The 17486-nt window shown below is 38.1% G+C and overlaps 1 protein-coding gene and 1 pseudogene across 3 annotated transcripts in view; one reads left to right on the top strand and one right to left on the bottom strand.

Moving 5' to 3' along the window:
• The window catches only part of SERPINI1 (serpin family I member 1), a 72625-nt gene that overhangs the window by 27402 nt on the left and 27737 nt on the right, over positions 1 to 17486 (bottom strand). Inside the window, exon 1 of one of the 3 annotated variants that reach the window (XM_045503054.1) lies at positions 11180 to 11185. The exons of the other annotated variants lie outside the window; for them this stretch is intronic. The gene's annotated coding sequence lies outside the window, so the exon portion shown is untranslated. Of the gene's footprint in view, positions 1 to 11179; positions 11186 to 17486 lie in introns of those variants that run through there. 3 annotated transcript variants of the gene reach the window in all.
• Positions 7199 to 7349, top strand: LOC123576327 (annotated as a pseudogene).

Raw genomic sequence — 17486 nt, forward strand, 5'->3', positions numbered from 1 at the left:
CGTTTCAGGGCTCAGTTTTAGGTATCAGTTTTTTGTCTGAGAAATCCCAAGCACTGCCGCCACCCCTCCACTTTTGTGTGAAGGTTTAGATCACTCTCCTTTGCTTAGGAAGGTAAGGTTCAACCTGTATGTAAATATGGACTCTCAAAACCCACGCTGTGGGAGACACGATGGCTGCCCGTGGGAGATCAAGTGCACTGCTGTAGAAGAGCGGCCAGAGGTGTGTGTGGTGCAGGGACTGAAGCCAGGGGCAGAGAACGCAGCTCCCCTGCTAGCCTACGAACTTGGGCCATCAACAGCAGGCTGCTGTGGCATCCTTTCTTCCTTCTGTACTCTAGGGAACTCAAAGAAAAGGTGGAAGTAGAATAGGGGAGCTTGAAGCTCTAGATCTGGATGGAAATTTAGCAGGTACCTCTCTTAGTTGAAAGAGACCTTAAGACATATATGGTATTTAATACGTGGGAGGTATTACCATTCAGTAGAACTTGGAAATATAAGTCAGACTCAAAGGTCTGCTCTTAAACCTAACACTATACTGCTGTCTGATATACCCTGCAAAGACCCAAACCTGGGCCTCATTATTCTCATTGAATGTTATCGAGTATAAGGCCAAGAAGTTGAAGTCACTATACAGTAGTGGTATCTGTCATCCAATAGCACAGCTATTTGAAAACCATTGCATTTAACATGAGTATCAAATTTTAGGTTAATAAACATTTTTCCTTCATATAAAACAAAACCAACCTATTGCCAACCAACAAGCATTCCAGCAAACAAGACCACGTCTATTATGTTCATAAACATTTTTATTTCCAAGTGAATGTACCATGAGATAAATAAGCTAACACATGATGTATGATCTTTGGCAAATCACATGCCTTCTCTCAGTCTTAGCTTCCTCTTTCATGAAATTAAGATGCCAATCCCTACTCCACACTAGTATTGAAGAAATAAATGAGATAGTGTGTGTTTGAAGCACTCATTTTAAGCTACAAGTTATATTAATAATAGCATTATCATTAGAGAATATGTTTCCTAGGTTTGTATATTTGCTAAGTCAAGGAAGAGGCTTTAGAGCCAAAATGAGTATTTTATCATTCCTGCTCGCCCATCTAATGCAGCACAATTAGCCATTCATTCAGCCAAGATCAAAAGAGCACCATGAAGTTACCAAAATTTATAAGCACGGGATCTTGTCCTCAAGGAACTCCCATCATTGTACAAAAGCATATAATCAGTTATAGTCCTTACCTTTTTAATAAAAGAGATTCTTTTAAGAATCAGGAGAAGGGTAAATAACCTCTTCAGAAAATGTGCGCCTGTGGATAACAGAACATTATTTTCACTGACCAGGATACTCACTGGCCTCAGGAACCCCTGGTCTACATGGCAGATGGGCCAGATGCAGAAAGAAGCAGTGTTTGGTGGACCTGTGGCTCTGCGGTGTATCCTTATGGGGGGAAAGAGATGTCAAGACCACTAATGTATCTCTAGGCTTCTGGAGGTGTCCTGGAATGAAGAGCCATATGTCTGTGAGAGAGGGCTCTTCCCAGGGCAGTGAGCGGCAGCCACTGATTTACATGCGGCTTAAATCAGGAAACTCTTTAGTAAATATTTAAAGAACTCTGTTCTGGAAACACACATTTTATCTATAGTTAAGTGATCTTTCCTTCTTTTAAAGGCAAAATTTCCAGGGTGCAAGAAAAATGACTTCTGTTAGACTGGCCCAGTCTTTCTGATCCTACTTACCCTACCCCTGGTCACTGGCCCTTTCCTGTCTGGTGCCTCTGAACTACTCCTTCTGAGGATTTTTTTTTTTTTTTTCCTGGGGAGAAGGGAAGATTTTCTTCCCTTCTTCTACCTTCTCAGTGGGGAGTGTTCTCCATGGATCTATTCTTGGCTCTCTTCTCTTCCGTGTAACGTTCTTCTCCTGTCTGCTGGTGAACTTCTCTCAAAGCAAAGGTATTTCAACTATTATCCCTATTCATATTATTCCCAAGTAAGTAAAAGTCTAGCCCTGGCTTTATTTTTAATCTTAATTTCTGATGTGCATTGCAAATTATCTTGGGATTGTCTTAGCCTTTGACTCTGGCAGGCACTTCTAATTCAAGGTGGCTCAAACAGGACTCTGGTCTTATCAACCAAAACCGTTCTTTTCTTTTCTTTCTTTCTTTCTTCCTTCCTTTTTTTAATTTTTTAAAAAAATTTTAATGTTTATTGACTTTTGAGAGAGAGATAGAGCATGAACAGAGGAGGGGCAGAGATAGAGAGAGGGAGACACAGAATCTGAAGCAGGCTCCAGGCCCCGAGCTGTCAGCACAGAGCCCAGTGCAGGTCAAACCCAAGAACCATGAGATCATACCTGAGCCAAAGTCGGCCGCTTAATCAACTGAGTCACCCAGGTCCCTTTCTTCCTTCTTTCCTTCCTTCCTTCCTTCCTTCCTTCCTTCCTTCCTTCCTTCCTTCCTCCCTCCCTCCCTCCCTCCCTCCCTCCCTCTCTTTCTTTCTTTCTTTCTTTCTTTCTTTCTTTCTTTCTTTCTTTCTCTCTTTCTACATCAAAGTCTTTGACTCCTTTCAATCTCCCTTTTCCTTATGTTCAATGAGTTGTCAATACTTACTCCATACTGCATTCCCGACACTCCTATCCATTATCCCATAACCATTCCCATGGCCATGGTGGCAGTTCCTCTTAATGCATTCTCAAGGACCCACCATTTTCAGCCATTCTCTGAAGTCTAGGTTACTGCCCTCTTTAATCCAATGTATGCATTGCCTCCAGATGAATTGTTTTGATTGTACCATTACAGACAGGTATACTTACAAAATCTTATGCTCTTCCTCACGCCCATTAGAGTAAAGCCCAAAATCTTTAGTCTCACTGTAGTGTGATCCAACATGTTTCTACCCACTATTCCCCTTTCAGGGATCCTGCAATTCTTGCCAGACTCCCTTTTGCAATACATATCCCAGAATTTCTCCCTCCTGTTGCTGGCTTGTGTAGTTCTTTCTGGAACTACTTCAACCTGGTTCCATATGTTCATATCCTAACCACTCCTCAAGGTTCTGCTCTACTTCCATTTCCTTCATGAACACCCTCCTGATTCTTCAGTTACAACAACAATTTCCCCCTCCTCTGAAATGTTGGCACATTTCATCTCTACCTCTCCAATAGCACATACCACTGCTTCCTTCCATTACAGATAATTCTGTACACGAGCCATCTCTTTTCCTGGGTTTTCTGAAGGCACAGATGTCAGTGCATTCATCTTTGTATATCTTAAAAGAATCAGAATAAGTACTTCATGGTTTACACATAGTAGGTACCAAATATTTGTTGAACGAACATAGCTTGAGATGTAAAGGCTCACAAATGCTGCACGAGAAGGAAAAGCAGGAGTGGCTGCTGCTTCTAAATTCTAAAAGCTAATTTAATCTTAGTCCACAGGTAGTAGCTCATTTCCATTTTTTATTCCCTTTGATAAAGTGTTTCCTTATTGAGTCGGAGACGGTCTTTCCAGACTGACAAAGTGGCACTGTCACCAATGCTGGCATAATGCAATGGCTGGACACGGGATGCATTAACAAACAAGCGCACCACCTTGAAAAATCACCAAAGGTGCTACCCAAATGTTACTGTATTAACATTAGTCTACAAAATGCCGGGGCCCCACCATTAATCATAATAATCAACACATTCTAAAACGAATTACTCTTACATGGAGCATTACTTCATAGATTCATTATTTTCAAGCTACTGAATAAAATGCCTTTACATAAAAACACGGGGCTGCAGTGCCGGAATAGTAGTTGATTGTGCTGTTGCTAGAAAAGGCAGAAGTAGTTGAGCTATGAATAAATTACCATTAACTCTTTTGGTAACTCTCCTTTATGGTGCTAGTGGCCGGATAGGTTGTGGCCCGTGCATGTGTGCATTTTGCTTTAGAAAACACTGTGTTCGAACAGGTCAGGGAATTAAATCTTATAATTGAGGGATGAGTGATCACAGAGCTGAAAGCTAGCGCAGTAAGAAAGACTTAAAAAATATCTTTCTGGGGCGCCTGGGTGGCGCAGTCGGTTAAGCGTCCGACTTCAGCCAGGTCACGATCTCGCAGTCCGTGAGTTCGAGCCCCGCGTCGGGCTCTGGGCTGATGGCTCGGAGCCTGGAGCCTGTTTCCGATTCTGTGTCTCCCTCTCTCTCTGCCCCGCCCCCGTTCATGCTCTGTCTCTCTCTGTCCCAAAAATAAATAAACTTTGAAAAAAAAAAAAATATCTTTCTTAGTAGTTAATGGTATTTATAGAAAGATGGATTATTCATAAATACAACTTGTTGCCTTTTTTGGATAACACAATTATTTGAAATAAAAAAAATGGTTTCATAATTGCGAACTGAGAAAAACTGAAAGTATTCTTTAGATGGTGAAAAAAATTGCTGAGGAAGATCCTTTCTCCAACAAAAAAACAGCCACAGAAAATAACTAAGGAAGGGGTGCCTGGGTGGTTCAGTTGGTTAAGTGTCCGACTTAGGCTTAGGTCATGATTTCACGGTTTGTGGGTTTGAGCCCCACGTTGGCTCTGTGCTGACAGCTCAGAGCCTGGAGCCTGCTTCAGATCCTGTGTCTTCCTCTCTCTGACCCTCCCCCACTCACACTCTATCTCTCTCTCTCCAAAATAAACATTTAAAAAAAAGGAAGAAGATAGAAAGAAAGAAAGGAAGGAAGGAAGAAAAGAACTAAGGAAAAAATATCTAAAGCAAAGAACACTATCTTGAAGCACTCTGGCCTATTAATTCTCATATTTTTGCATGTAGTTATTTTTTAAATGTTTTTATTTATTTATTTTGAGAGAGAGAGAGAGAGAGCATGAGCAGGGGAGGGGCAGAGAGAGAGAGGGAGAGAGAGAATCCCAAGCAGGCTCCATGCCCAGAGTTGGCGCTGGATGTGTGGAGATCGATCCTACAACCATGAGATCATGACCTGAGCAGAAATCAAGAGTAGGATGCTTAACCAATGAGCCATCCGGGCACCCCACATGTAGTTATATTACACTGGGATAGGGGCAAAACAGTTTTATAAAAATAATGCCTCTTACAATCACATAAAAGAATGAATGTATCAGTCACATATAAGAATAAATATTTCATCATGAAAAGAAGACCGTTCTTCAAAGTGGCTATGTTTGAATTCATGGTTTCACTATTTTTTTTTTCTTTTCTCCCCCCTCCCACCATCCCCCCCCCCCCCGGCAGGGTTAGCACTGGGTGTTTGGAAACCACTGCTCTAAGTTTGGTTAGTTCTAGTTCACTTGGTGGAATTTGGAACGGAAATTTGGAATTGTTCTCTGATTCACTAAGAGAAAGGACTGACCTAGATCAGCAGCAATGAAGCTGGAAAATTTGTCAAAGAATTTGTCACACACACAAAAAGGAGCCATTACCTTGTGAAACAATCCATATTTTACCAACCTATAATTTAGCAAATTTCCTCAACTGTAACATGTGTAATGTTCGTCTCCACCCCCAATGTTAACTCTTCTGAAATTAGAATAAATCTTATAATCAGTGTCCAAAGAAACCAGCCAGTCCTCAGATGCAAAGCTGTGCCACTGTGGTCATTTCCTGCCTAAGTGTCATCGCCTGAATAAGTATAAACTTTCAGCTACTTTTTTATCCTTGTTTTCTCAGTCGACTTGTTTTCTTTGGTGGTGCCTCCCACAGTTGAGTTTTTGCTTAAACTTGGAGGCAGAGTTATCTTCAATAGCACTGTACTATATGGCAGAAAAGGAGCCACAGAGGCAGAGAACAGAGAAGAGGATATAGATTTACTATAAGTGATGCAAGCATTTACCACTCGAGAAATGAACTGACTGATTTTCTTGTGAAACAGCAGCCAAACGTTTTACAAAGGATTCACGAATATAAGACCCATGTAAGTAAATGATTTGTGCAAGTGGATATATCTCTTGTCCTCGGGATATGTACAAAAGAATGGTCTGTCGGATGCCAAGCAGCACAATTAGAGGCAGAAGAATGTGCCAAATCTCTCAATATAAATCATAGTATTTTCAAAGCCAGGAAAGGTGAATGACACATGCATACTTTGTGGAGGACTGTTGCTCAAGTGCTAGGCTGTCAATAGCTTCCTGATAACTTTCAAATTAGTTGTATAGATGTGTGGAGGGGTGTGGGGTAGACTAGTCAAATAATCAAAAGGAAATGGAGAGAGCACACCAGCAATTTTTGAAATGCCTTAAGATTATATTTTCAATCACAAAGGTCTACAAGTTTTGATCAGAAAATGCATTATGAAGAGTATCATCTCGTGTGCCTCATAAATGATGGCCAGAAGTGATTCAGAACAATGAAAAGAAGGCTCTGACTGAAAAATCTTGCTTATTAAGGGCATAATATGCTAGGGTATAAATAAACATACTTCATTGTGCTATTTTTAAAAAAAGAACTGTATAATTTTCTCCTTAAACTGTTCTTTCTCCCAAGAAAGATGTTATTAAAGATGTATTTTAAAACCAAGAGATCAGAACCAAGGAAATAAAGGAATGCAGGTTTAATTCTTTAATCACAACATTTATGAAATTATGATCCTTCCATCTTTTTCTTTCTTTTGCTTCTCACCCCAGCAATCTAGCCCACTGTGATTCTTTCCATACTCTCTTACATTTTGCCAAAAAAAAAAATCACATCTTTATGTTTTTTCCTGTTCTACTGAATCAAGCAAAAAGGAAAGCTTATCAGGTATCTCAGAAATAAGGAGAAAATGGCCAGGTAAAATCAAAGGGGCAGAACTATGGGGAGAGTAAGCTACAGATAAATAATTTACCAGAAAAAAAATTATGAAAGACTTGAAAATGGACCAACATGATTACTGGATGTCTTCAGTGAAAAACTATGAATTATCTAGAACATACCTTCCAGGGTATCTGACTATGAGTTTGGAACCCTTCATCTTCTTTGAACAATGTTACAGCTCTCTAAGATAAAGATAATTGATAGGGATGCAAATAATTCTTATCTATAAAAAATACTTAGTGTACATGTATGATTGAATGCAATTGATTATTGCCCTGTGGATATTGACTAGTTTTGTATCTACTATGCAAATGTGTTTCAGTATTCCTCATGAGTTTATATATTCATCTGCCTTTTGGATTCTCTAATGAATTGGTTATAATAGCCTCCTGAGTCATCGCTTCTCGGCCTTTTGGCTAAGATCAAGTGTAGTATCTGTTCTTATCAGTTTAATAGCTTCCTGAGTCTCTCATTAGTTAATGAGCTACAGAAAATCTTTGATATTTTTTCATTTTACATTTGTTTGAGAGTCAAGATTATAACCCTTAAAAAATAATGGTAATTTTACTAATTTTAAAAATCTTTGCAGTTGGAAATTTTTCTTTCCAAAAATATTTATTTTCATGGGATACTCCAACAATCAAAGTGGGAAGGAACTGGAACATTAGTCTTTTATTATTGAATATTCCATAATTATTGGTTGAATTAGTACTATATCAGTGGTACCCCAGAATGATTTAGTAGAACTCTGTGGCTTGGAATTACTGATCACATAGCAGCTGGCACTGAGCGGCTGTGCAATAGGCCTAAAGTTCTTGGGTATTTTGCATGCATCCAAATAGAAGGTTAGGCCTGGAAGAGTCTATGGTGGCCTGCTCATTAAGGGACTAAGTAACCTTGGAAATGTTGAGAAACAACCAAGGGAAAATGTGCTAAAACTCCCCAGAATTTGGAAAGTGCTTTGGTATATATGAACATATTAAGTCTGAATTCCTCAGCATCAGGAGGAGGCTAACTGGAATGAAGATGAACTGTGACTTAGAAGATTTCCTTTCCTTAAAGAAGATGTGGTATATACATATATATTGGAGTATTACGTGGCAATCAAAAAGAACGAAATCTTGCCATTTGCAACTATGTGGATGGAACTGGAGGGTATTATGTTAAGTGAAATTGGTCAGTCAAAGACAAATATCATATGACTTTATTTACGCATATGAGGAATTTAAGATACAAAACAGATGAAAATAAGGGAAGGGAAGCAAAAATAATATAAAAACAGGGAGGGGACAAAACATAAGAGACTCTTAAATATAGAGAACAAATAGAGGGTTGCTGGAGGGGTTGTGGGAGGGGGGATGGGCTAAATGGGTAAGGGGCATTAAGGAATCTATTCCTGAAATCATTGTTGCACCATGTACTAACTAACTTGGATGTAAATTAAAAAATAAATAAATTAAAACAAAAGAAAACAAAAGAAAAAGAAAAAGTGTCCACACAAAAACTTTAAAAATAAATAAATAAATAGCGAGCAGATATTTTGAGGAAAAAAAAAAAAAATTCCTTTCTTTGCGGATGCCCAAGGCTTCCAAAGAGTTTTGGAGTTTTTTGGTGCCAAACATCCTCTAACTAGTAGGAGGTAAGGGTTATAAACTTTCAAGAACACTTCACAACAAAGATAACCTCTTGGGAAACTGTTTAGCTCCATAAATCAATGATGAATAAATGAGACTCTGGTCAAATATTTTCCCATGTTAGGCCATAAGAAATTTCTAAAATCCAAAAACCAAAATACTCAATTACTCTGTGTCCTTCAGAAAGTTAGAAAAATGCAGCCCAGCAGAACTTTCTGCAATGACATAAATGTTACATATGTGTACTTGTTCAATGAGGTAGCCATTTGCTACCTGTGGCTATTGGGTACTTGCAGTGTGGCCAATACAACTGAAAACCAAGTATTTTAATTTTAATTTTAATTAATTTCAATAGCCACATACGGCTAGTGGGTATCATATTTGACAACGCAGAGCTAGAGGTAGGCCAAATAGATTTACTCTTCATAACATTGGTTCTTGACCAAATAGCCTATAACACAAGCGCTTAAAACAAACAGAAAAATTAGTAGAATGAACTCCAAAAACCATGTCTCCTTACATAAGATATTTTGTTTATAAACATACTCCTTTTCTTCAAGAGATCTCAATTAATAAAGAGGCTCCATTGAGAATTCCAAAGGGTTTTGATTAAAGTGGGTGACTACTGGGAAAAGTAAAGTCAATGCCAACAAGCACCAGTGAGCTGGCAGATCCCAGCCCTCCTGGAAATGTGACTTGGGCTTTCCATAAAGTGGTAATGAATAATTCTGTTTGGCACAAGCAGGGAGACTTTGTCCTTGCCAGTGAATGACTTCCTTTGGAATATTGTCAGGAGAGCTAGACAAGTGACACACAAGCCCTAAGGCAAGATTCAGGCAGTCGTTTCAGAGAGATGGGTTAAAACGTCATCATCAATCAAGGTCATGTGTGGCTCAAGGCCATTTTGAAACTAAGCCAGGCATTAATGGTCTTAGCTTACCCATTAATACTTTAAGAAATCCCTACTGATTGCTCTCCCCCAGCCTATGGGCTTAGCTGTTTAAAACACTGCAGAATGTTCCTGCTGGAAACACCTTGACCAGACCCTCATTTTATAGGTGAGGAAATGGAGTCATTTGTACTGAACAACTTCTTACATACAAAGGATGTTTAATGAGCTATGAGAGAGGCTAAAAAACATACAAATTTGAAATGTGAATGCAATCTCTAGAATTCAATTCACTCATTCATTCAGTCAGTGGTTCAAAAAATACTTATTCTTGATAACTGCATGCCAGGTCCTGTGCAAAATGCTAGGGATACAGAAGATAACAGGAAGATACAAAATATATGCTTTTGTGGTATTTCCCTTCATGTAGTAGGTATACATTCTTTAAAGAGATCTCCAGCTTTTAATTCAGACGTTTAAAAATATTGGATTTTCTAATTCCCGATATGAAAATGTTGCTTATGTAATAAAGTTTTTACAAGCGGGCTGTGCCCCTGAAAATCTGAAAATACTCAGCTGTAAGGGTGCTTCTCAACTGTTTTGCTAATGGAGGGAGTATGAGCCTCACTCACCCTCCAATCATTCACTAATGCTTGAGTGTATCCTGAAGGGCTGGAAAATGAGGTAAAACATCCGGAGAAAATATGTCAAGAAAAAATTCTCACAGAAAGACTTTCAGAGTGTTTAAAGCCAGTTTTAAACTGGTCTGGATAATGCACAGTCAGAACTATAAATACAGTATGGTAATGCGATGACACCCTAATAGAGGACAGTAGTTAGGGCTGTTAGCCACACCCACCACAGTATCCCAGATACAAGGTTATTTACATTTGTATTTATACCAAATTATATTTGGGTTATATTTAGTGTTCCTGTCTTGTCTTTCTTTGACACATTCTCTGTCTCTCCCCTTTATTTTACTATTTTAGCTTGAAGAGCCCTCACAGCTGGTGTTGGGTTTCACCTTTGGCTTTTACTTCTTGCCTTATTTCATAAGATCATGTGTGAGGGTTTGAGGACATCCCTAAATTCTTCTGAGGTGAAATGCTTAGGTTCACTTTGCCTCAGGTCTGTTGAGACCACACAAAGCTGTTTTCTTATCTTGGCTAATAAGTATAATATTCTCAAGACCCGAGTGCTCTGGTAGTAAAATGGCATAAACTCATGGGTTTCTGACACCGAGATGATTGCAGAAGGATATTAATATTAGGTTGAATTTTGTGAAATTGCCATCTTTATAAGTCAAAGTGGTCAAATAATGGCACCTTCATGTGCTTCAACCTACTGTCTAGTGAGAATTTGCTGTGCCGCAGGCTGAAGGTTAGAACTTTCATTTGCTGTTTCACTACTTTATATTTCATGCAGTTATTTCAGTATTTTGAAAAGTCACAATATCGCACACTTTTAAAATGCATACTAGTTGAGAAGCTGGAAAATATTTATTATAATTTTTCTCTTAGAATTCTTTCACCTTGTGTTAGAAATGCTAGAAACTGACACAAACACCAACCTAAATTAGGTGACTCTTTCTTGAAAAGAAAAAACAAACAAACAAAAAATACTTGTGGCTTAGTGTACCCTGGGGAAATGAAGTTACAGGCATTGTTTTCTAGACAGTCTTTTGCAGGACTACAGAGCATGGGGAAAATGAAAGTGAGAAAGAATGTGTCAAAAACTAATTTTACTGCTTTGTTTTTTAATACTCCTATAAACTAAAAACACAAAATTACTCTGATATTGATGAATGTATTAATGCTGCCTGAAAATATCCACCTGTTAACTCTATTTATAAACCTGCCACACACACTGTGTGTGGGGGATTTCTAAAAGAAAGTTTGGTTTCCTCTTCCTGTTCATCACTGTCAGTGTCTGAAAAAGCAACTTGTAATTTTTGTTGCCTGGGCCAACAAGGGAAACATTAAGTAGATATAAAAAGGCTCCATGAAAGTATTCTGGTTACATCTCCCTGTAAATTTCAGAACCACATTTACAATATAGTAATAGCTGTAGGAAGTGTGTAGAAAGATGATTAAGGAAATCAGCCAATGTTAATGTTGAATAGGCAAAAAAAAAAAAAAAAGATAAGCAAATGAGAGAGAGAGGAGAAGAAGAAGTTTGGGGTGACAGTGTACTTCCCCTCCACAAAGCAGAGTTTAAAGCAATCTAAATGAAAATCAACCCTTATCATTTTCAGAGATCTGGAGAGACATGGATTTAATTGTTTTCTTTTGCATCTTCTAAGTTTCACGGTTCTCACTGACTGGAAATGGTCCTTTTTATCAAACTCCTTCCTTATACAGCAGCTCAAGGCTTTCCCCATGGTTGGGCAGGTCAAATGGGAGGGATATTTTATGGATCTTATATTGGTCACCAGTGCCCACTGCCCTGGCGCACCATGAGAGCATGTTGCTCTCCTCAGTCAACCACTGAAAGAAAGATCGCACAAGAGTCATGGTGAAATGCAGGCAGGGATGTCTACTTTTCATTTTCCTAACTAGGGAGCTGCTTCTCACATATCCTAAACATTATTGAAAGTTAAAGCTAGTTGTGTCAGAGAAATTTCAGAGAATATTTTTAGGACTCCAAGATATGTGTCAGGGTCTATCTTGCAGACAACTTGCCTATACATAAATTAGAATAAAATGAAATTGTTCTCTTAAGTTAACTTTTTAAAAAATACATACAGATAATTGGCCCTGCAGAGAATGACTGAATGATGGGCATCAGGTTAGTTTGAGCCTCACAGATTTTACAGTGGAATAGATCTAAAGATCTATATTTTAAATATACAGTTATAGTCCCAGTAAGAAAAACAATGAGAGTCAAAGTTCAACTTGAGTTTAGCTCAAGAGAGTCAACTCAGATAGGAGGGATATGCTGTCATATTTTCTCATTTCTAGTGTTGCTTGAGAGTCTACATGTGAGTGTCTGGGATCTTGAAGGCTAGGGAATTGTTAACACGCTTTAAGAATATGATAGGAATATCTCAGTTTCGAATTAAAAGAGAAATTCTTCCTATAAAACAGATCATCTGACATCAGTTTTCTCCCCAGAGACCAATTACTTCATGGAATTCTAGAGCTGAAATAATGTAACGGGCTAGTCATCTATACATAATAAACAAATCATGGCTAATCCTCATAATAAGCTGGAAGGTAACCCCATTTTACAGATTAAAAAGCTCAAATTCAGTGAGTTTAAGATATTTTACCACGTTCACATGGCTTACTAAGGAGTGAAAAGGGGATCTGAGCTTTCATCTGAAGGCTTCAAATCTCATGCTATTTTTACTGTGCCACGCTGCCCCAGGTGGATAGGACTTAGAGGTCACTTGGTCCACTTCTCATATTGAATGCAGGAATTCCACAAAACCAACTCTGCTTAAATTCCTTGTGTGTGTGTCAGCTTTGTGTTTGTGTGTGTATGGGTGTGGAGAGGGGAGGACGGACCTCTGAGTTTTTTATTGGATTCCATGCTAGCAAGGTATCTTGTAGTTTAGATGAAATCTCACCGCCTTTAACATACAAATCCTATGTTTGCCTATAATGCTACAACAGGCTTTAAGTAAAAAATATATTAATTAGGGTCTTACCCTGCTATAGAGTACATTATAATACTTTAACTTTTTTAACTAGAGAAAGTTAAATTGGTAAAACCTTCACAGACAACAAAATTCAAAAGTTATGAAAAGGCTTATAGTGAAGATCTTCTATCTCCTATCCCCTCGTTTGCCAATTTCTCTTGGTGGAACCAACCAATGTCATCATCCAGAGATATCTTATATATGTACAGTATATACATTTCATCTTTTTTTATAGAAGTAATAACATAATATGCATCATATACACAGTGGTGTGCAACCTCATTTTTTCATTTAGCAACACATTTTGGAAACTATTTGCTATCATTACATAAAAGGCTTCCTCATTGTTTTTTTTTGTTTTGTTTTGTTTTTTAGCAGCTTCACAGCATTTTACTGTATGGATTGCCATAAAATACTTAATTAGTCTCCTACCAATGGGAATTTAGATTATTGTAATCTTTTGCTATTACAAATAATGAGATAATGAGTAATTTCAGAAATATATCATTTCACAGGTGTGCAATGATCTCTGCAGGGTAAATTCCTCGAAGTTAAGCTGCTAGGTCAAAAAACACAAGTACTGGGGCGCCTGGGTGGCACAGTCAGTTAAGCGTCCGACTTCAGCCAGGTCACGATCTCGCGGTCCGTGAGTTCGAGCCCCGCGTCGGGCTCTGGGCTGATGGCTCAGACCTGGAGCCTGTTTCGGATTCTGTGTCTCCCTCTCTCTGCCCCTCCCCCGTTCATGCTCTGTCTCTCTCTGTCCCAAAAATAAATAAAATAAACGTTGAAAAAAAAAAAAAAAAACACAAGTACTTGTAATTTTGATAAATATTGCCTACTGACCCTACATTGAAATTACACCATTAAAAGCCCTAGAAAGAAATAAGGAAGACATATACAGAAGAAAAATTGAAATATTGCTAAACACTAGACACAAAAAAGACTAGAATGTTTCATCTCCTATGTAATCTTCCTAAAATAAGGACAGATGAACATGTTGAATGACACCATAGGGGTACAGTCAACAAGATCCAGGTGGTAGGAAACTCCACAGGACAACTTCAGTTTCAACAAATAAAATGCAGGAATAAAGGCCAGTGAGAGTTGGGGAGGCAGGAAGCCAGTGGCTTCAAAGAGTCTCGAGAGACATAGCCAAAGGTTGCTATGCCTGACCTTTTTTTGGATGCTGGGTGAAACAAGCAAACTTTAAAAATCACATATGGTGGGGCGCCTGGGTGGCGCAGTCGGTTAAGCGTCCGACTTCAGCCAGGTCACGATCTCGCGGTCCGTGAGTTCGAGCCCCGCGTCAGGCTCTGGGCTGATGGCTCAGAGCCTGGAGCCTGTTTCCGATTCTGTGTCTCCCTCTCTCTCTGCCCCTCCCCCGTTCATGCTCTGTCTCTCTCTGTCCCAAAAATAAATAAACGTTGAAAAAAAAAATTAAAAAAAAAAAAATAAATAAAAAAAAAAATAAAAATCACATATGGTATTATGAGACAATGTGGGAAATGACTAGGATCAATGGAAATGGACATCTTCTCCATAGATAGGAATATTCAATACCATAAAGATTTCAGTTCTCCCTACACTACTATATGCATTTAGTGTAATTTCAGTAAAAATAGCAACCTTTAAAAATTAGACAAGCCATTCTAAAGTTCACATAGAAAAAACTAAGCAAGAATAGCAAAAGGAAAAAAAAAAATTCTGGGGAAAAAATAATACCGAAGAAATACTAAAATGCATTTAAAAACTATAATAATTAGAAGAGGGTGGTGAGAAATATAATTTGGTATATGATAAAACTTGGCATGTCCAATCGGTGGGGTAGGAAATTATTGAGTACATGCTAAGAATAGAATATCCATATATTAAAAAATAAAGAAGGGGCGCCTGGGTGGCGCAGTCGGTTAAGCGTCCGACTTCAGCCAGGTCACGATCTCGCGGTCCGTGAGTTCGAGCCCCGCGTCAGGCTCTGAGCTGATGGCTCAGAGCCTGGAGCCTGTTTCCGATTCTGTGTCTCCCTCTCTCTCTGCCCCTCCCCCGTTCATGCTCTGTCTCTCTCTGTCCCAAAAATAAATAAACGTTGAAAAAAAAAAATTAAAAAATAAAGAAGATGAGTACTTTGTACTTTAAATTAAAATAAATTTCAGATGGGTCAAACTTTAAAAGTGAAAATTGAAGCTTTAAAATTCCAGGGAGAAATCCTGGGAACACAGAAACGACCCAGGAGCCATTAAAGAAATGATTAATATGACTATAGGGAAAATTAAAAAATCTGTACAGCAAAAACCACAGAGTGAAGTCAAAGGGAAGTGACAAACTGAAAAATCTTAAATTACAGATAAAAAGATAATTTTCCTACCTTATACAAGACCTCTATAAATCTAGAAAATCAACAAAAATCCTATAGAAAATTAGGCAAAGGACATGAATAGATGTTTCACTAAAATGGTACTTAAAAAGCTCTTAACCACATAATGATATGGTCAAACTTTTTGATAATTATTAAAACTACACTGAGGTACCATTAGTTACATATCAGAATGATGAAAGTAATATTAAGGCCTAAATTCTTAATTATTTAGGAATGACTCTAAGGCCATCTGACTTGTAGAAAAAAAAAATGACTGGGGCAAAAAAGCAATAACGTCTTAGAAGTTATAGAACATTCCTGTAATCTTTAGGCTTGTGTTATGGTTCTAACTTATGCAAAGGTCACAACATCAGATGATCTCTCTAATCCAGAATGTAATGGAAAAACTAGAACAAATAAAATCTTTAAGTTTTAAAAAATAGTCAAAAATAAAAATCCATAAAGATACACATTTTGTATTAAAACTTGTACACTTGACTCAGAGGGGCATGCCGTGGACCCTACTTCAGAATATTTACTTTTATTTTATATAGAGTCCCAACATAAATTTTTGTTTTGATTTGGTTTCCCATCTTTAGCAATTACAAGAAAGAAAAAAAAAAAAAAGAGGGAGAGAGAAAGGTTGCTGGAGACAGGCATATTGACTTTAGGAAGAAGCCACAAAAAATGTTGGTCTACAGGAAATGAAAAACTATGTAGATCTGATATAAAGACTTAAAGCCTAGGATGACTTACTATAGGCATAGTTCCTATGAGAATCATGGTATTACTGCAGCATCCAGTGTTAGATATTCATGAGGATGCCCTTCAGCCGTCTCAAAAATAATTCTTACTCTGTTCAGGACATATGGAAGGATGCATATAATACATGTTAGATAAACTACCCATAAGCCATTGGAAACAAAATATTGGGATATTTACCAAGATATGTTTCATTTGTCTAGAAAACTCAATTGTGCAAATTCCTCCTTGGACACAGCTAAGTGTGATCACTCTAGTTTAAAAGACAAATAATAAATTGTCACTGGTATGCTTTTGTGCTTTTGTTTTTTACCCACAAGTCAGCTTTTCCAAGCTTCCATAATTCTGAATTGAATAATACCTAACTTACCTTGTAATTACTTAAGGAATAGTTTTGTGGGTTTATGACCTTACTGCAGAACATGTCATATTTCAAAATTACTTGCCTTAATGTAATTATGTTAATGAAGTGAGATTATGTTCATATTTGAATCTGCATGGCTTCATAATGGCAGCAGTCAGCATCATCTGTTGACAGCTCTCCTCAGTGTCTGAGGCAGGGAGGCTCTCTGGTCAATTTTCTTTTTGGTTGTGGTTTTCTTTGATGTGCTTCACTTTTTAGCAATGAACACGGATGGCATTTTAAAACTCAATTTTTTGACGATGAAGTTACTAGGCAACAAAAGGTGTCCTCAGAGGGGTGAGTTACTTTAAGATTGAGAATCTAGTATGATTAGATAGTGTGTGTGTAGCCTCTAAGGATCATTAATATCATTAATGTGAGGCAAAAGTCCCAGACTAAATGGCTTCTTGGGAAGTGTAATTTATTCAGAATGACATGACTTTAAAATGTTTTTATAACCCAATATTTAAAAAAAGGATAATTAAACTATTTCTCTAAATCAGCACTTCTCAGTGTGTGGTCCGGGGACTTCTACCATCATAATTTCCTAGGACATGATGAAAACACAGGGTAGGGGCCACATCACCAACCTCTTGAATCAGAAATTCTAGACCCGGGCCCTAGTGTTTTTAAGAGATCTGTCAGGGGATTGTTTGATGTACTCAAGGGTAGATACCAACTAGGATATACCTGTAAGTAGAACTGAGGTAAAAACAATGCAATGGTGGTGTGAGAGAACAGGGGAGGAGGAAATAGCGAGTGCTAATTAAAACGAGGCAATTCACAAACCAGCTCATTTATTCCTTTACAGTGTGGTGGGCAGTGATGTTTACATTTGTTTCTAGGATGGCTGAATATTGACCTGTTCCCCAGATTGTAAGCTCGATGAGGACACAATCACATCTGTCTCCCTCAGGACTATCTGGGCCTAGAGCATGGCTTGGCCTGTCTGACCTCCATATATGCTGAATGAATGATTTACGTATATTACCTGCATTCA

Source organism: Leopardus geoffroyi, chromosome C2 (genome assembly GCF_018350155.1).
Source record: "Leopardus geoffroyi isolate Oge1 chromosome C2, O.geoffroyi_Oge1_pat1.0, whole genome shotgun sequence".
Lineage (NCBI taxonomy): Eukaryota > Metazoa > Chordata > Mammalia > Carnivora > Felidae > Leopardus > Leopardus geoffroyi.